General features: G+C 49.1%; 1 non-coding gene and 1 pseudogene across 1 annotated transcript; both read left to right on the forward strand.

Moving 5' to 3' along the window:
* Positions 1–4,723: 4,723 nt before the first annotated feature.
* Positions 4,724–5,173, forward strand: LOC137208566 (large ribosomal subunit protein uL29 pseudogene; annotated as a pseudogene).
* A 14,086-nt stretch (positions 5,174–19,259) lies between these two features.
* TRNAG-ACC (transfer RNA glycine (anticodon ACC)) lies at positions 19,260–19,331 on the forward strand. The gene has a single exon. It is a non-coding gene; the product is annotated as a tRNA-Gly (tRNA).
* Positions 19,332–20,805: the final 1,474 nt, after the last annotated feature.

Raw genomic sequence — 20,805 nt, forward strand, 5'->3', positions numbered from 1 at the left:
CCCTCTGCCCTCCCAGGGGATCCTGCAGCGCGGCAGGAGCTCTGAGGCTGAGCCGGGTTTGGGCGGAGACAGCGCTCTCTGCTTAACGCACGGGGGAGACCCCGGTGGGAGAGAGAGGGTGGCTTTATGGCAAAAGAGCGCAAGATACCAAACGGGTCCAGGAGGTGGCAGGCAGCGCGGGCTTTGCTGTGGGGAGAGGGCACGGGGTGATCTCAACCACCTCAAATCAGAGAGTCGCCGTGTTCTGTAGTTGGCAGAGAGCTTAGTGAATTACAATAATCCATGGTGCACGGCCAACTTTCTCACAGCCTCCCATCTTGATTTAGCGCAGGGTTGGCAAACTTTGTCTGTAAAGAACCAGAGAGTAAATCTTCCCGGCTTCGTGGGACGTGTGGTCTGCGTTGCAGCCGCTCAGCTTTGGGTTGTAGAGCAAAACAGCCACGACGCTGTGCGAACCAAACAGCGAGGCTGTGCCCCGTCCAGCTCTACTTACAAAAGCAGAAGGGCTGGATTTTATCCAGCCGGAGCTGGACGGCTCTGACCCACGACATGGGCGCACTCACAGGGGACGTCCGCCCCTCCTCCAGGGCAAGGATGCCGCTGTCTCCATCCTTCCTGCAGCCGGTCTTGGAAAACAGTTGCAGAAGCAGACATCATGTTAATGAAATTCTTTGCCCTGCCAAACTCTACAAACAGGCTGTCACGTTTGAGCAGAAATGATGTGCTGGCGCAGCAGTTTAATAAAAATCTGAGCGGCCGCGTGAAGCCCCGGGGCTTCTCAGGGCTTCACCGTGGAGTCAAGGGGTCTGGAGTTAATAGGTGTGGTTAGAAGCCTGTGGCCTGAGTTTTCACATGACCCCCAATTCCCAGGAACGTTCACTTGCCTCCACATACTTCCTGTCCAGAGAATCCTGCATACGGTCTACAGGGATGTACAGACACTGAAGTTGGGGGCATCTGGGTTGGACTCCCAGATTCGCCTGGGGTGACCTTGGGCAGGGCCTCTTTGCCCCGGTTCCTCAGTGACTCGGATGACGGGCAACTGTGAGGGCCGCGAGGGGCGGCTGGGAACAAACAGCCGGCAGGTCCACGGGCTGGGTCAGGAGCCGCAGGTGCCTGCTTCCCTGTGCTGTCTGTCCCCTGCCCTGCCCTAGACACCGGATCTCAGGGCCCCCTTCCTGAGCCTCTTTTGCCGCCTCTAGTAAAGGCTTCGTATGTTTCTTTGGCCACACCATAAAGGATTCTGGAATAATTCTCTGCCAGAGGCAGTGGAGCTGCCGGCCTCTTGTAAGACAGCTCCGTTCCAGGTGATTAAGGAGCGCAGCCAGGGAGACAGGTGCAGCAGCGTGAGGCCATCCATTTCCGTGACGCCCTGCTCAGGGAAATGATCCCCAGCTCAGATTTTTCCGAATTTTCCCTTCAAACGACCCCGAGACCGGGGGTGGGGGGGTGGGGAAGGACCTTGAAGTGAAATCCAACACAATCTCAATGTCGTAAAGGGTTTCCGTGATGCTGGACCCTCTCCAGACCCCAGGATGCATGTCTGTATACCGTGCCCCTACCTCTCCAGGCAAGGGGTCCTGTCCTGCCGTGTTGGTCTCTCCTGTGGACTGGATGAACCTGTGTTTATTTAAAGCCCATCTCAGTTACTAGGTAATCAGAGACTGCATTGCCATTTGTGACTAAAGCAGAAACACCCGCGAGCGGGAAATACACTCAAAGCACTTAGAGGTGCCTTAGTCTCCTGGAGGTCATCTCACACCCCTGCTCTCCGGGACATCATCCCAGCGCAGGGGGAAGGCCAGCTGCCAGGACCCTGCAAGGGTGTGCGGGGAGGGTCCGCAGGAAGGAGTGCTGTTGTAGGTGTCACCTGTCCACACCCCCCGCCCGTGCCCGGCCATGTCCCAGGTGCAGGCGCTCAGCAGAGCTTACTGCCTGGACCTAGGGCTGCATCCAGCACCTCTGAGCCCAGCCCCAGCTCAGCCCAGCGGGTCAGAGCTGGCTGCCCGTTTGCTGTGGGAACTTGGGAAGCAGACACCGTACCTGAGCCTCTCAGGTGAATCTTCCAAACCTTTGCTTCTTCTCTGGATGGAATGTTTAGAGGACCTTGAGCCATGTGTTCTGGAGGCCAGTGGGATCTCGGCCTCCTGCGCGCAGGTCCGGCACACACGCACGGAAGTGCTCTGCCTGCCCGGAGGGCAAGGCCCGTGGGTTTGCTCACAAACAGGACAGGACGGTGCACATTGCTTGTCGCAAGGCCTGCCCACTTGTCACCAGCCTAGAGGCATGCGTGGCATTGAGCCCTGAGGTGCCCACTCGTCACTTTAGCTGCATTCTCCTCTGCTGAACAGAACAACTGCTAAAGTGACCTCCAGCTTAACTCATCCTCACCCTGGCCCTGGGGCCTTCCTGTCCCTTCCTTCGCTCTTCTCCACACCCTCAGCTTGCAGAGGCCGCTGTGTTTCTCTTTCTCCAGAGAAGAGACCCGAGTAAGCCCGGGGGTGGTGTGGTGCGTGTGTGTGTGTGTATCAGGGCAGTGGGATGTAAGAAGCCGCCTGGGTGGGTCTGTGAGGCCTCTGGGTAAAACCCAAGAACAACGCTCTGAACCTTCACCTGGGCGCAGAGACCTTGTCCTTGGCTCCAGGGGGTCGGGAGTTACAGTAGCAGAGCAGACAGCACCAGCACCAGGTTTTGACAGGTGTGCAAAACAGACGACCCCGCAGCGGGCGTTGCTCTGTTTTGGGTGTCTGCGGGAGGCGGTCAGGAGCCTGCCTGCGGTGATGGGGGTAGCCTGGGCCCCGCTGCTTGCGTGTGGAGAAGAGGTGGCGGAAGATACGAGGGGGGAAGTGAGTCAGGAGGCTCACACAGGTGTCCAGGTGAGAAGGGCAGGTGTGGTAGGAGAGAAGGCGAGAGGAAGGGACAGATTGTCTTCGGAGAATCACTGCCCGGGCTTCCTCATGGGGGGCAGGGGGGGCAAAATAGGGCCTCCTGCTTTCAGGCCTGAGCAAACGAATGAAGGAGGGGCAGGCCTGGAAGAAAGGTTCAAAACTTTGGGTCTGTTGAGCTAAAAATGCCCTCCTAATAGCTGGTGGGAGTGTAAACGGGTACAGTGTTTTTGGAGAGCAGCTTATTAATATCTATCAAAATTACAAATGCACACATTCTCTAAATACAGCCACACCCTCCTGGCAACTTATCCTGCAGACGAACCTGCACCCCTGAAAAGTGAAGATGTTCAAGCTTATCCATTTCGTTGCAGCACTGCTCACTTTAGAAACAAGTTGAGAGACACTCAGCGCTCACCACTGGAGGGAATGTGAAAAAAATTATGGCCCAGCCAATCACGAAGTGGGATACCAGGCAGCCACGGAGCAGAGCCAGGAAGCCCTCCACGCTGACACGGAAGGTCTCCGATAGGTCAAGGTCAGCACAGCACGCAGAGGACACTCCCATTTGTGGAGAAAGGGGGACCAGGATGGCGTTTACAGCTGCATAAAGTTCTCTTGGAAATTACACGAGGCATAACGAGAGTGGGGGACGGAGTACAGGGAACGCGTGTTTGCTTGTAACCCTCTAGACTTACTTGGTTGAGTTTCTTTTTACGTTGAGACGCCCACGAAAGGGCAAGGCCCAGTGGTGGTGAGACCTCAGGGCAGCTTCACAGAGGGAGGAGGCCCTGGCCGATGCCGCGTCATCCTCTCTCAGACTCCAAGTCCCTCCGCCATCGGATCCTGGTGGCTGTATCCCCCCAGCACGGAACGCTCTGCCCTCTTCCCTTACTGGCTGTCCTGGTCGTCACCTGCCACCTGTGCCCCGGTACGGGGCGCTCACAGCGTATGCAAAGGAGCTCCACATACCCAGGTTGAGACTCGTCAGCTTCTGCAGTAAGAGCTGGGCCGGGGGTCTCAAAAGCCACACCCCGTGTCCCACGTGTACAGAAATGCAGTTCCCTCTTTTCCAGTACCTGCTTCCCCGTGGCCCTGGAGCCCGGAAACTGCACGGAGTGCACGTCTCTCCTGGGCCTCTGCAGGGTGTTCAGTCCAATGCAGTAAGTTCTCCGTCGGTTTTAAATATTACTGTCTCAAGGCCAAAGCGGAGTCCTCTCAGGGTAAGCACCATCTGCAGTGACTCTGCCCCCTCCGCCCTCCCCAGGGGCACATGGGGGCAGGGGGAAGGGTCTCTGCCCTCCCCACCTCAGGTTCTCACATCTCCCGGCCCCAGGGGGCTTTCTCTCTTAGGTAGGAATGACCTTGACCTTATAACTGCTGTCCCCTGGCGATTTGCTGTATGATTTACTTTCCAGTTACGCCTCCAAGCTTTGATCTTAAAAAAAAAAAAAAAAAAGTCATTTTGTGGGTTCTGAGAAATCCTTTGCTCTCACTTGACAGCTCAGCTTTCCAAAGCCTCACCATAGACTTAAAAGCCCAGCTTGAAGCTCAGAGCGGAGCAATGATGTCATTGTTCCAGGCGAGTTCTGTCTCCCTTTTTGGGCCGTCCCCAGAAGTCTGTGCTTTGCAAAAGGAGGTTCAGTGGTGGTCATGAGTGTCACCGTGTGTCCTAGAAGGTGAGAGCTTGTGCTCCTCGTGCCAAGTTCATATCAGCAAACCTGGCTGCCAGGCGGGACTCGCTTCCCTCCCCTGGAACACACGCCACCCCCCCGTCAGGCTGTGCACTCCTCCCCCCCCAGGAGCCCACTTTCTCCTGCGTGGGAATGAGCCTTTTCCCTCCGAGGAGGCAGCGGAGGCTGACTCTACAGTCATGGCCAAGATTAAGGCTCGAGACCTTCGCGGCAAGAAGAAGGAGGAGCTGCTGAAACAGCTGGAGGACCTGAAAGTGGAGCTGTCCCAGCTACGCGTGGCTAAAGTAACAGGCGGCGCAGCTGCCTAACTCTCCAGGATCCGTGTTGTTCGCAAATCCATCGCCCGTGTGCTCACCGTCACTAACCAGACTCAGAAAGAGAACCTCAGGAAATTCTATCAGGGCAAGAAGTACTAGCCCCTGGATCTGCGGCCCAAGAAAACGCGTGCCATGCGCCGCCGGCTCAGCAAACACGAAGAGAACCTGAAGACCAAGAAGCAGCAGCGGAAGGAGAGGCTGTACCCACTGCGGAAGTACGCGGTCAAAGCCTGAGCAACCAGGTGTCAGTAAAACAAACAAACTGGAAAAAAAAAAAGGCAGCGCATCATGGGGTGAGAGGTCATCTCCGCCCAATCTCCCCATGCTCTCTGGCCAGTCTTGGGCCTCCGTGGACCCACAGGGATTCCAGTTGGGAGTCACACAGACCATGAACTTCCCTTCCATTTCCCAGGACTGCTGAAGCTGCCTGCAGCCTCTATTGGGGATACAGCTTCCTCCAGACGCCTGATCTCCCCAGGAAACCCCTGGACCCAGCTGACACTGTGGAAATTGCCCTTGCATCCCTGAGAAGGAACTCCACTCCTCAAAACTCCAGCGTTGGGATTAACAGATGCACACTACCGTGTATAACATAGATAAACAACAAGGATGTACTGTGTAGCACAGGGAACTATAGTCGATATCGTGTCATAAACTATAATGGAAAAGAACAGAAAGAAAGGAATATAGGTATATACATATATATGTGTCATGGAATCACTTTGCTGTACACCTGAAACGAATATACTATTGTAAACCAACTATACTTCAATTAAAAATAAAGTAAAAATCAATCTTGGGTTGCCAAAGGATAAGTATCGCCCAGCTACTCCTGCCCCAGCGCTTCTCCCCCTGCCGTTTAATCTCATTCCAGAGATTAAAAGCCCCTGCACACAGCCCTTAGGGCGACTTGAACCCTGGGCGTTTACGCCCCATGGTTTAGGGTGCAAACATGCTATCTTTACTTTTTTAAACTATAGAGTTTATCTCCTCTTGCTCTGAAGCTCCCGTTCTGTCTAGTACTAAAAATTCAACTTATATTTTGCTGTATGACACACTCTTTCATTTTGGATTAGTCTCTCCCTCTCTCTCTCTGTCTGTAAATTAGCAGTCACTTGAAAGTTTAAACACCCTATATAGTCCATTTCTCCCATAGTCTTCCTTTCCCTTCCTTTCCAGTAGTGGCATGGGAACAGGGGGAGATCTTATGCATCCAGGAAATCGGGGCAGGACCTCTGGTCCACTGGGGAAGGACCAAGGCTGGTGTAACCTGCGTCTTAGTTTCTTACTGGGGACCATGCATTGCCGTTCCCCTGGGCTCAGCCTGAGTCCAACATTTTCCCCTAATGAGGAGCTCCCGCCAGGTCTCTCCAATGTCAGTTGTTTCCCCAACTCTTATATATATATTTTAAAATTTGACCGCGCTGGGTACCAGCTGCGGCACACAGGATCCTTAGTTGCAGCATGTGGGATCTTTAGTTGCGGCACACGGGATCTTTCATTGCGGCACGTGGGATCTTTCATTGCGGTGCGTGGGCTCTCTAGTTGTGGCATGCAGGCTTAGTTGCCCCGTGGCATGTGATATCTCAGTTTCCCGACCTGCAGGGCGCCCTGCATTAGGAGTGCAGTGTCCCAACCACTGGACCACCGAGGAAGTCCCGCTTCCCCAAATCTTAAGTCTCAGCCAGCCCCTCCCAGACAGTGGAAGTTGTGTTAGGGCTCCCTGGCATCCTTCTTCCTAACTAGAGAGTTTCCATGTCCCACGGCTGGAAGCAGATCGCACTCCCTGGTCTTCCCGGTGGCCCGGCCTCCTGACTCGGGCTCTGCTCATCAGATGCTCCTATACGAGGCTGATCCAGAGCCAGTGATGGAGAGAAGCAGGAGGGAAGGGATGGCTGGAGAGCAAGGTCTCCGTGAGCGGCAGTGACAATGCCATCTCTCTAACGCAGCCTCCTGATGGGGTCGAGTGTTGTTTCTGGCTTCGTTCCCTCCGAGCCCGAGTCCCTGCCTTCCCCGGGGACTGTCAGCTCCCTAAGGTCCCTAAATACATACTTTTCTAAACTGGCAACTGCTGTCTGCCCCTGGAGGCGATCTGCGCGCCTCTGCCCCGAGAGGCTAGTCTCCAGAAGTCTCTGGCCACCTGCGATTTTTTCCGCCCCATCAACAGCCTCTAAGGACATCTATTCTGTGAGAATCCTGCAGGTAAGGGTATCACTCACAACCCTACTGGTTAAGCAGGATAAGGGATGGCTAATTAGCAACCCTGATACTGTTTATGGTTGCTACCCATTTTTCTAGGAAAGAAGTCCACATTTCTCACCAGATTCCCAAATGAGATTGTTTCCCCTTGAGTTACAAACCACATTATCTTGGGACTTCCCTGCTGGTCCAGTGGTTAAGAATCCGCCTTCCAATGCAGGGGATGTGGGTTCAGTCCCTGGTCGGGGACCTAAGATCCCACATGCCACGGAGCAACTAAACCCCTGCGCCACAACCAGAGAGCCTGCGTGCCGCAACGAAAGATCCCGCGTGCTGCAACTAAGACCCATGCAGCCAAATAAATAAATAAATATTGTTTTAAAAACCCCAAAACCACTTATCTCCCATACGGTTTCCAGTTCTAACATCCTTGTGATTTTTGAGATTCTAACACAAAATGAGAAGCCGAACAAAAGAGATACCTTCTCCTCACTTGTATCCTATTATCAACAATATTAATGTTCGGGCGTTTATTATTTTTAGTCACAGGGAACACTGGAGAGGTCATTGATGCATAGAAGCAGGGGCACAGTGGCCACAGCTTGGCTAACGTGAATTACCGCTGACAAATCAGGTTCTTGGCTACTGGAGGTCAAAGTTCGTGGAGTTCTTCTACAGCAGAAGGAGACGTAAAAGAAAATCCTTTCATTATAGAGATTTTATCTTCTCCAAGTGTAATACTTCTGGGTTATCAAATGGATTGATTTCATTCAAAGTACCTCCTTGGCGCTCTCCGTACAAGTACAGTTGTGTATTTAGCTATGTGACGTGGATCTGATTTAATTCTCATCTTCTTGTGGTCAAGGTTTATCTTCAGCTTCTCCTCCTGTGTCTTTTCTTTTGTCACTTTATATTTCCTGTTTTTGATACACCATTGTCAGATTCTCATAAATGACGTATCCTCCCACTTTGGGAAGACAGTACTAGGCAGCAAACACACTGTGTTTTTGTGGATGAATGGCTCAGGGAAAGAACTATATGTCTTCTTTAAGCTAATGGCTTTCTTAAAATCTTAGAGCAATCTTTATGATCCAACTTTCAAAAGGAATTTATTAGCTTAGGTTCCTATGAAAAGATAATTTATAAAGTCACCGACTGTCAGTCATAGCTGTGAGGACATAAAGGAACATAATAATCTTTTTTTTGGATAGGACTGTTTTTCTTCTGAGTCCTATGGTATGAAGGACTATAGTAACAAGTTCAGTTAGTATGACCGATTTATAAATATAATTTCCTGTTTAATGTAGGTAATTAAAAATGTGTGAGATGGTAGGGATGCACAATGGTACAGCCACTTGGGAAAACCGTCTGGAAGTTCCTCAGATGATTAAACAGAGTTGACAAAAGAATGAATCAGTTGACCTAAGAAAGAAATGGAAAATTTTATTTGTGCCAAATTTGAGGCTTCTAGCCTGGGAACAGCATCTCAGAAAACCCCGAGAATTGTCCTGCCCATTAGCAGTCCAGGCACAGTTATGTAAGTTTTTTGAGGCAGAGGGCTGGACAGAAAATGAGATATTATTCACAGTTCACACAGTCCAGAGCTAAGCGCTATTGTGGTCCCTTACGAGATCAAGAAGGAACGTTATCTTTAAGGGGTTGTCTCGACGCTGGGAGAAGTTTGCTCTTTATGGCTGAGCAAGTATTTCTGCCCATGGGAGGTTTGGTCGATGCCTAATACAGACACACAAGGCACAGCATGGGGAAAGAGGAGGCCAAAGTGCAAGGAAGATTTTGTGTGTTTAAATTTTTCTGGTCTTGCCATAGAATGTGAGTTTTATTTCACAGCAGCTACTGTATAACCCAGCAATTCCACTCCTAAGCATATTTCCCCCAAAATGAAATACGTCTACACAAAACGTTGTTCGGGAAGGTGTATAGCAACATTGTTCATTGCCTAAAGGTGGAAACAATCCAAGTGTCTATCCGTTGATGAATGGATAAAAAAATGTGGCCTATCGATCCAGTGGAGTGTTAGTCAGCCATAAAGAGGAATGGAATACTGATACATGTTACAATACGGACGAACCATGCAACCATTATGCTAAGTGAAAGCGGCTGGTCACAAAAGTCCACATGTTATGTGCTATGGACTGAATGTTTGTGTCCCTCCCCAATTCAGATGTGGAAACCTGACTTCTAATGTGATGGTATTAGGAGGTGGGCCTTTGGGAGGTAATCAGGTAATGAGGACAGAGCCCTCATGAGTGGGATTAGTGCCTTTAAGAAAAGTTACTCTAGAAAGCTCCCTTGTCCCTTCCCCACGTGAGGACGCAGTGAACAGATGGCCGTCTCTGAACCGAGAAACGGATTCTCCAGGTTTGTTGGCACTTTGAGCTTGGACTCCCCAGCTTCTAGAACAGTCTGCTGTTTAAGCCACACAATCTGATATTTTTGTTACAGCAGCGCAAACGGACTAAGATATTATATGATCCCATTCAGAGGAAAGTCCAGCATCGGAAAATCTATAGAGACAGAAAGTAGATTAGTGGTTGCTCAGGGCTGGGGGAGCGTGGGAGGGTGGGTGTGGCGAGGTGGAGTGATAGCTAAAGGATGTGGACTTTCTTTCTGATGTGATGAAAATGTACTAAAAGTGACCCTGGTGATGGTTGCACACACCTGTGAATGTACTAAACATCATTGAACTGTACACTCGAAACAGGTGAGTCTGTGCTGTGTGAATCATATCTCAATAAAGCTGTTTATTAAAAAAAAAAAAAGGATGGCCCATTAAACATTTGTTTACCAAACATTACTTTGTATCTTCTGTGAGTTCCCTTACTTCCCCTTGAGACCTCAAACCCCTACCTCCTTCTCCTTACCTCACCTGGCCTCACTGCTTTTGGAATTCTTCACACTTATGTACATTCCCTGTGCACAAGTAACGTAGTTGAGTTTCTCCTGTTACTCTCCCTAGGTCATTTGAATTGCCAGACAAAAGACCGAGGAGGGGAAAGAGGGGAAATTTCCCCTTCCCCACAGTTGGCGTAGTTGGAAGGATACTTCCCTGGCTGGGAACATCTGGCTGAAAAACTGCCTTCTCTGGGTGGAAAGCTGCTTCCTCCTGAAGACGGATGCAGGTGAAGAGATGCTGGGACACCTGACAAAGGCCAGCAGAAGGTGATACTTCTTAGCATGCCGGCCTCCCAGAATCTGTCTGTGGGGTTCAGGGGCACGAATGTGGTGAGAATCTCCTTCTTTCTGTCTCTAAATTTAGACTAGCAGGAGAAAATATTTGTGCAACTAATTCCCTGGCTCAGTGACACTTGGTTGGGAATTTGGTAGAGCACTCTTGGTGTGTTCATCCTCCCTGCCCCTCAGCCCCCCAGAGATGGTTACTGTCTTTCTTTGTCTGTATTGTGTCATTTGTCATAAGAAGGAAATTCCACAGGGTGGGATACAGGCACAGGCCCTGTAAGCCTGTTGTTCAGGCCAACCTCACAGACCACGAGTCTGTGTAGACAAACACTGCTGTGGGTTGATAGACCCACGAGGTTAAAGCTAAGGGACGTCTTGGAAGCCACAGCTGCCCCATTGGTGGGTACAAGGCAAGCATTTAATAGACATTAGGGTGCTCACGCCCTCAAGAAGACACCCGCGAGGGGGTAAGCTGGTCACAGAACCTGTCAGGTTGACACTAGGTCACCCACCAACCTCAAGAAAATTTCCATGCAACAAGGTACCCTGTAGAATGTTACCCAGTCCCCACCCTCCCAGGCCTTAGCATGACTCCAAGGAACTCAAGACCCAGGCAAACTGTTAATGTGCAGATAAGATAAAGTTGGAGTCTTCCTTTCTGTCTTGTTCTACGTCCTGAAGAGTTTGGCTTCTTGGCCAGTGAGAACCCTCCCTCTTGTCTGCGCCATCTGGAAGGGGCATTTACGGGGTGCATCTTGTGGCCATTCAGGTAGACTGGGGCTCTGAGACACTAAGTCAAACACAGCGCCCTCTGTGTCCAGCCATTCCAGCGCTCACAAGTGGTCCCAGTCTCAAAGGGGCCTTCGTTGTCGGAAACTCTGTTGCTTGTTGGTGCTGGAAAAGTCCTACCTGCCCAGTGCCACATAATTAGTGGGTTTATAGGCAAAGGTGCCACACATTTTTGTGGGAGACCAGGGACACCATTTTCACTATACCATCCTTACCACTTATGCAACGAAGGTCTTTACTTTTTTAGACTATTTCTGGGAGTAAACCTTTGAATCGTGAGGGCTACATCTGCCCCCTCACCAGGGATGCCTCTTGCATCCATGGTAAAGATTTATTCTAAACCTGGCAAGTTACCTCTGGGTTTTATCATGAACAGGCTTATTGAATTTGATGCCAAAACCTCGACCTCCGTGCACTGGTATTGAATCGAATCTTGGAGACAGAGTTTTGGGTGAAAAGAAGAGCTTTACTGCTTTGCCAGGCAAAGGGGAACACAGCGGGCTCAGGCCCCTCAAAAAGTATGTGTCCCGAGCCGGGAGGTTTTGGTGAGGAATTTTACAGCAAATAGTTCAGGGGTGGGGTTGCTGATAGGATTAGGGTGTGTGCAGGACCCCGCACTCCTTTAATCTGGCCTCAGGTGGTCTCCAGGTAAGCTTCTCTGGTTTTCCGAGGCTATCAATCCAGTGACCTTCTCTCTGGAAGGAGGATTGCTTCATCTTCCATTTATTGGGGGGTTTAGTTCTATAAAGAGCCCAAAAGATACTGTTCTGTGTGTCCCTTGGGGGGAACCAGGACCTGCCCCAAGACTGCGCTATTCTTTCTTGACTGTTCCTCCCTTGTCTCTGCATCCCCTCCCTTCCCTGATTAGCAACGGTCTGAACCTACCCCTTGGAACTCAGGGAAGGTCTTGGAGGCTGAATGAAGCCTATTTCCTGTAATTAAGAAATGGGGGGACACAGAAAGGCTTTATGCCCAGGAGCCCCACAGGGCTCTGCTTGGTATCACAAGCATAACCTAATCCCTTTGTCTAGGGATACAAAGCAAGGAATTGAATCTCTAATAGATTCCCCCTTTTTTATTGAAGTATAGTTGGTATACAATATTGTATATGTTACAGGTATACAGTGGAGTGATTCACAATTTTTAAAGGTTATACTCCATTTTTAGTTATTATAAAATATTGGCTGTATTCCCTGTGGTGCACAATATAGCTTATATATTGTAGCTTATACAATAGACTCCCTCTTGAAGCAGGATATACTCGTCTTTACTTCCTCACCCTGTAACACCCCAATCTTGCCAACAGAGAAAGAAGTCAAATTTGATTCTGACAGGAACCAAATCTATCAATTTGTACAAGACGCAAGAGCTATGAACTCTTCTGCAATTCCTTGACGTCCTGTGGTCCCTGGTCCAGCTGTTAATCTCACAGAAATAATTCCTGCTGACGCAGACTCCTGCTTTACAGTAATTTACCTCTGTTCAGTTTTCTTCTCAAACTCTTTGCACCCTGACTTGCATTCTGTTTTTTTTGTATTTACCTTTAAAGGGAGACAATTAATATGGACTCTCATACCTCAGGGATACTGTGAGTCTCCCTCAGCATTCTCCCAAGTCTTTAAGGCAAACCAGATCCTGTAGTCTTTACCCAAGGCTCCAATGTTTGTTCAGTATGTTGACCTTTTACTTTGTTTTTTTTAAAAAAACATTAATTTAATTATTTGGTTGCACCTGGTCTTAGTTGCGGCAGGCAGGCTCTCTGGCTCCTTAGTTGAGGCATGTGGACTCTTAGTTGTGGCGTGTGGACTCTTAGTCGAGGCCTGTGGGCTCTTAGTTGAGGCATGTGGGATCTAGTTCCCGGACCAGGGATCGAACCCCGGGCCCCTGCATTGGGAGCGTGGAGTCTTAACCGTCGTGGCACCAGGGAAGTCTCGACCTTTTACCTTGTGATCAGCTCTTACAGACTCCCTTGTTCTCCTGAAGGGACCGGCTGAACGAGGCCATACAGCCTCCAGATCTAAACTTCAATGGGTGCAAACCACTGTTACCTCCTTAAGACATGAGATATTTCAGGGCATTCAAAGGCTCACCCTAAACACCTGGAGAGTCATTGCTGTCCATCCCTCTCCCTAAAATGAACAAATGGTTACCTAAGCTTTTAGGGGCAGCTGGTGGCTACTGCTGCAGATAGATGCCTAATTTTGCAACCCTTGCTAAGCCTCTGTAGGCATGCCTCCCAGATAGCACTCCAGAGCCCGTTTCCTGGCCCCAGAGACAGGCACCTCCTTTGAAGCCTTAAAATAAGCTTTATCCACACCCCCAGCTCTTACCTACTTTTGACAAGCTTCCTTATCTATACCACCATGAAAATCATGGGATTGCTGCAGGCATCGTAGGACAGGCTTGTGCCTCTTGGATCCGTCCTATAGCATATTTCTCACGGCAGTTAGATCCCATAGCGTCAGATTTGCCCCATATGGTGGCTGCAGCTGCCACCAGTGCTGTAACCTTAGACCGCATCCGTCTCCGTGTTCCCCAGGCTGTGTCTGCCGTCTTACGCGTCCGTAGGACACATACCTCTCTACACAGCACAGATCACTTCTGGGCAGGCTCTTCTAACTAACCCTCCATCCTCTCAGTCTTGTAACCCCTTGACCCCAGGTCCTCCGCTGCACCCCCCAGATTACAGAGAACCCACTCCCTCCCATATGATCGCCCTGCAACCACAGAAGTGGTCTCTAAGCCACGAGATGATGTCGCAGATGGCCCTTTAAACAATCCGGACTCACTTCTATTTCATGAGGACTCCTCTAAGCGAAATTTCCGGGAAAACATAACACCTGGTTATGCCATAGCTTCCCTGATGAAACTCTTGAGGCTTATTCTTCGTCGACTGTGAAATCAGCCCAAGCTGCTGAACCCATAGCTCTTCCTAGAGCTTGTACATTAGCAAGAGGGAGAACGGCCACTATTTGCCCAGACTCCAGATATGCTTTTGGAGTCTGCCGTGCCGTTGCCACAGTTTGGAAATCCCACGGATCTTTAACTCCTATTGCTAATGCGCACATAACTGCTGCCCTATTACAAGCTATTCATCTGCCTTCTAAAATTCCTATTGTTCCTTGCTCGGCCCCTACTAAGGACACAGAGGCTGTATCTTTAGGAAGTGATAGGGCAGACAGAGCTGCTAAACACGCAGCTCTATAGGGAGCCCCTGATCCTTTCCCCACCCAATTTTTAAACCAGCCTTTATCCCTGACTAACATTATTGACTATCGGGCACATGCCCTGCAATCTGAAACAGACAAATGGATACAAAAGGGTGCCAAATGAGGGACCTCCCTGGCAGTCCAGTGGTTAAGACTTCACCTTCCAATGCAGGAAGCCTGGGTTTGATCCCTGGTCTAGGAACTAGATTCCCACATGCATGCCACAACTAAGCGTTCACATGCCACAACTAAGGAGCCCAAGTGCTGCAAATAAGACCCAGTGCAACCAAATTAAAAAAAAAATTTCATACCCTTATCATCCTCAATCAGTGGGGCAAGTGGAACATAAAAATGTGGACAGAAAAAGACTTTAGGGTAGTTTTGTCAAGAAACTGGACTTAAACGATCAGAAGCTTTGCCCTTGGCCCTTGTAGAGATCAGAAGACTCCAAATAGGAAGCATGGATTGATGTCTTTTGAACTAGTGTTTGGACAACCAATGCCTACTGGCACCTGTAAACCTTCCATTCCTGGATGAAATGAACACTATGGAGTCTTACGTGAACAATCAATGCTATGACTACCTAGATACAAGAACTAACAAGTGTACTTGAAGCACATCACCAACAGATAAAAGGGGCATGGCCGCCACCGACTGACAAGGCTCGCCATCCCTTTAGATCAGGAGACTGGGTGTACATCAGGGCCTTTGGAAGAAAACACACGCCAGGAAAGGTCCAGTGTCATGTTCTGTCTTCTTTTTGGACAGTCATTTGGACCCCAGAAAACTCTATAGAAGCCCAAGGACTGTCTGTCCCTTACCCAGATAAGGGCCATAGGTGGAAACTTTTCCCTTTGCATTGAAAACAAACATGACCCTGGACCTTTCTTGGGTGACACTCCAGGACAATATTGCAATCAAACTCTGCAGTTTGAGCCCACAGGTGGCATCCTCAAACCTCTCAAGAAAGCTGTGAGTGACTCTAACACAAACGTCTGCCCAATCACCACATGTTCCAAATGGCTCACAGTCACCCTTGAACAACTTGGGTATTGTAGCTACCCCCCATGATTAAACTGGCCAATACCCAACCTATATATGGGTGGATCAAAAATCTGGACTTGGGCCTTGTCTGGTGGTCCAGTGGTTAAGAATCCGCCTTCCAATGCAAGGGACGTGGGTTCGATCCCTGGTCGGAGAACTAAGAGCCCACGTGCTGCGGGGCAGCTAAGCCCACGTGCCACAACTACTGAGCCCCTGCACTCTGGAGTCCACATGACACAACTAGAGAGAAGCCCGTCCTCCATAACTAGAGAAGCCCGCATGCCGCAACAAAGACCCGACACAGTGGGTCAGTGGGCCACAACTAAGACCCGACACGGCCAAATAAATAAATATTAAAAAAAAAAACCCTGGACTAAAATTGGTTACATGACAGAACCAAACTTTACAGCTGCCAAAACCAGATGACAGGCCTCCTGTACCGGCTCTTTTGCAATCTGTTTTGTTCTCAAAGATTGACAGAAGCACATGGGAAATGGAGGTTTGGGGGACACCAATGACAAAGGCCATAGAATGCCCCAGACACTGGGAATTACAGATTCCATTCTAACCTTGTCTGAAAACCACTCTGGTTTTTTAATTTTATGTGGCAACAAAGTATATAAAGGGTTCCCACCTCAATGGTCTGGATGATGGGCACTTGGCTTCTTCTGTCACAAAATCCTCTACCCCAAATGCCAGCCAAGTTACAAACCTGGGCTTCTTTGTTCATGAAGTTCTGCTACATAACTGTGCAAGTAAAGAAACTGTAGAGAATCTCCTTGTGTACCACAACTCCAAGCTCTTTTCAGCATCGAGGGTCTTATTCCCAAGCTTTAGAGGTTATGAGTTGGAAAAGGCAATCTTACATCTCTCCATGGTAATAGAACAAGAGTTCAATACCAGTATGCAAACTTTGAAAATACTCCAGTTCGAAGTTAACATCCTGGCCTCTGGGGTGCTCCAAAGCAGCGTGCCCCAGATACACTGCCCAGCAAGGAGGAGCCTGTGTAATCATCGTGGAAAAAGTTGATTTTATGTGAATCAAACAGGGCAAGTAGTGTCTAACTTACATCTACCAAATATAAGTTTATATCATCTTTAATTGCTTTCATCAGTATCTTATAGTTTTCTGCATACAGGTCTTTGTCTCCTTAGGTAGGTTTATTCCTAGGTATTTTATTCTTTTTGTTGCAATGGTAACTGGGAGTGTTTCCTTAATGTCTCTTTCAAATTTTTCATGATTAGTGTATAAGAATGCAAGAGATTTCTATGCATTAATTTGTATCCTGCTACTTTACCAAATTCATTGATTAACTCTAGTAGTTTTCTGGTAGCATCTGTAGGATTCTCTATGTATAGTATCATGTCATCTGCAAACAGTGACAGCTTTACTTCTTCTTTCATGATTTGGATTCCTTTTATTTCTTTTTCTTCTCTGATTGCTGTGGCTAAAACTTCCAAAACTATCTTGAATAATAGTGGTGAAATTGATACAGCCACTATGGAGAACAGTATGGAGGTTCCTTAAAAAACTAAAAATAGAACTACCATACAACCCAGCAATCCCACTACTGGGCATATACCCCGAGAAAACCATAATTCAAAAAGAGTCATGTACCAAAATGTTCATTGCAGCTCTATTTACAATAGCCAGGACATGGAAGCAGCCTAAGTGTCCATCAACAGATGAATGGATAAAGAAGGTGTGGCACATATATACAATGGAATATAACTCAGCCATAAAAAGAAATGAAATTGAAGTATTTGTAGTGAGGTGGATGGACCTAGAGTCTGTCATACAGAGTGAAGTTAGTCAGAAAGAGAAAAACAAATACCGTATGCTATAACATACATGTGGAATCTAAAAAAAATAAAATTAAAAAAAATGGTTCTGAAGAACCTAGGGGCAGGACAGGGATAAAGACGCAGACATAGAGAATGGGCTTGGGGACATGGGGAAGGGGAAGGGTAAGCTGGGACGAAGTGAGAGAGTGGCATGGACATATATACACTACCAAATGTAAAATAACTAGCTAGTGGGAAGCAGCCGCATAGCACAGGGATATCAGCTCGGTGCTTTGTGACCACCTAGAGGGGTGGGATAGGGAGGGTGGGAGGGAGACACAAGAGGGAGGAGATATGGGGATATATGGATACGTATAGCTGATTCACTTTGTTATACAGCAGAAACTAACACACCATTGTAAAGCAATTATACTCAAATAAAGATGTAAAAAAAATTTAGCATTTTCCATTAGATAAATGAAGCTTAAACATTTCATTGGACTGGCCCATTCCCAGGGTGACGGCCTGGGTCAGTGGGGTGTAAGGTAATGTGCTCTGTCGACTGAAAAAAAAACGCACAAGGGAATTCCCTGATGGCGCAGTGGATACGACTCCACGCTCCTAATGCAAGGGGCCCGGGTTCAATACCTGGTCTGGGAACTAGATCCCACATGCATGCCACAACTAAGGAGCCCACCTGCTGCAACTAAGGAGCTGGCAAGCCGCAACTGAGACCCGGTGCAACCAAATAAAAAAAAATTTTTTTTAAATGCAGAGTATGAGAGTCGTGAGTTAAGTTTTATTTGGGGCAAAATGAGGACTATAGCCCAGGAGCCAGCGTCTCACATAGCTCTGAGGAGCTGCTCCGAAGAAGTAGGGGAGAAAGTCAATACACATGCGATTTTGGTGAAGGGGGCGTGTGCACTTAAGCGCACATTTTGGCAGAAGGCTGTTAGTCACGGGGAGCAAATGTTTCTGCTCGTGAGGCTAGTGCTTCTTAGATGTGAGCAGATGCTAGAATTGGGCTCTTAAAATCTTCTGCTGAAAATATTTATCTGAAGCCCTGGTCTACCAGTTTTTCCCAGAGCACAGAGCGCCGCATTCCTGATCTCCGCCCTGAACTCCTTTCGGGGGGTGTTGAAGGTCAGCGATGGCAGTGGCCAGTGACGTCATCCTTGTAGAGGCAGATGACAAGGGACGGTCTTTAGGTGGCAACTCTGTTCTTGTCTCCTGGTTGATCCTCATTCCAATCTATGTTTTTTTCTCCCTCTGCAGATCCCTTACTACTTGGTTATATACCATTTTTTCTCTCCACAGCCACCAGCTCAGCTTTTGTGTGTGAAACTTCCAGGGAAGTTTCAGAGGAGGGAACTGATGGGGCTCAGGGCCGCCACCCCAAGATGTGTCACTCCGGCTTGCAGATTATTTTGAGATGAAAAACATGAAGGCACAAAAGACTCAGGAAGAACCTTTGAACGTCCCCCCTTGCTGCTTGAAAGAGGAAAGTCACTCCTTCAAAGCCTTCCTATTTTCACACAATAAGCAAAGATACCATTTTGGTATGACTGGGTTTATTAAACTGTGGCAAATGAGACAGCCTTTGGGATGTAGGTAGAGGCACACAAATTGCTTAGTAAGAGAAACAGCCTCACGACCAAAGGTGATCACTGGGTACCAGTTCCTGCCAGTATTTGTCACCGATGCCAGCTGTCACAGAAGCGTGCCTGGAAGCATCTAGTAAAGAGTTGAGTTTGGGAGTTGATAGTAATATTCTATCATTTCCATTGGAAGGAGTTTTCACAACAAGGGGCTGACTTTTAATGGGCCAATTGCTCGTTTGAGCCCGTCAGAGATTGGTTTTAGGGGCCTCTCTGAAGTTGTGCTGAGCTGGCTTAGCCCTCCACCAGTTCACCAGAAAGCCCAGGCTGCCTGCCCCAGCTCTACCTGCCCCACGACTTGGTGGGCACACCAGTTCTTGGGCTTACCTTTAGGCAGACACTGCTCTAGATGTGGCAATATTGCAACGAACAAAATCACTCCTCAGAGAGCTCACTGAGCTCAGACATAAATTATTAACCCAGACATCAATAACGCAATTCCTGTGATGACAATGGTTGTAAAGAAGGTAAGGTTGGGACTTCCCTGGCGGTCCAGTGGTTAAGACTCTGCACTACCAATGCAGGGGCACAGGTTCGATCCCTGGTCGGGGAATTGAGATCCCACATGCTGCACGGCGTGGCCAAAAATCTTTTTAAAATTTTATAAAACAGGCAAGGCTGTCCTGAGAGGGGAGAGGCAGGCAGGGCTCCTCTGGGGTGCGATTCCAGCTGAGATTCAAGTGGCAAGGGACCTCTGCTCTAGATTGAGGAAGAAAGCACGCTGGGGGTGGGGGGACGGAACAGCACTGAGAGTCTGTGTTCAGGGGACAGAGACAGTCAGCGTGGCTGGAGCCCAGCCGTAAGGGACGGGCGCAGGGTGAGGCTTACAGAGAGGCAGCAGCTGGCTCACGAGAATGGCTGCCTTTGGGGACTTTGACTCCAGGAGGGAATATGATGTGATTTGATTTACACCGAGAGCTGAGTGAGTGACAGATGGAAGGGGCAGCAGGGGAAGCAGGGGGCCTAGTCAGGAGGCCTGTGGGACGAGCCAGGCACACACGAGGCAGAGTTATGGGGCACTGCTGGGGACGAAGTTCTCCCAACGCAGACGTCCTCTCTACCAAGCAGTTAAAAGCAAACACTGTTATTATTGAATAAGCATTTAAACCAGAGTGTGACGGGCATCACAGGCGTTCCGCTAAGGGACTGCAAAGACAGGAAGCAACCTTGACTTTTTATGCAGATGAGTAGATACAACCGATCACACATATGTTCTCATGATGAACAGTAACTCGTCCTCACGTGAGGGGGCCTGACTGCGCCACTGGTCACACAGAGTCCATCCCGGCTTTACCTGGTAATTGGAGAGCCACCTGTGTTGGCTACTTGGCCTCATCCAGAGGAGAAACAAACTCTCACATCTTTATGGCAGGAAGCGATTGTGCAACTTGGAGTCAGGTGCCCACTGAACTGGAGGAGAGGGCACCATCTCCCTTAATGCTTGTATTTCAAAAGGAAGAGGAGGTATTTACGGTGATGCGTTTTCTAAGGTAAATGCCCTGAGGAGAAGGATGGGAGGGGAATCTCTTCCCCATTCTCAACAGGAAGAATTTTAGACTCTTATCTGTCCGTACACAGGGTCCGCTGCGTGTTGGGAACCCGGGCCAGGGGCACAGGGAGCGATCATCATCAAGCGCCTGTTGAATGTGGGTGAAAGGCCAGGGAGCGGGTGCAAAGTGGCCGCCAAACGGCAGTGGGAGCCCTGCGAGGTAGTTGATGGAGAAATTGCAGAAGCCGCGGGCTCCAGGTCGGGGGAGGGTCAGGCTGCTTTTGCTTTGCCGTTGCTGTGAGCCTGGACGAATTAGGTCCGTGGGGACCTCCTCTCTTTCCCCAGCTTGCTGGCTGAGAACTACGCCACCAGCTGACCTTTCATGATCGAGAGTAGCTAATGCTTAAACTACACTCCCTGCAAGCCGGGCTCTGTTCCAAAGCCTTGCCTGTGTTCACGAATTTAATCCTCAGAACAAACCAGAGATAGGAACTTTTCTACTGGGGATTACAGGGTATACAAAAATGTGCCAGGTATG

Source organism: Pseudorca crassidens, chromosome 16 (genome assembly GCF_039906515.1).
Source record: "Pseudorca crassidens isolate mPseCra1 chromosome 16, mPseCra1.hap1, whole genome shotgun sequence".
Classification (NCBI taxonomy): Eukaryota; Metazoa; Chordata; class Mammalia; order Artiodactyla; family Delphinidae; genus Pseudorca; species Pseudorca crassidens.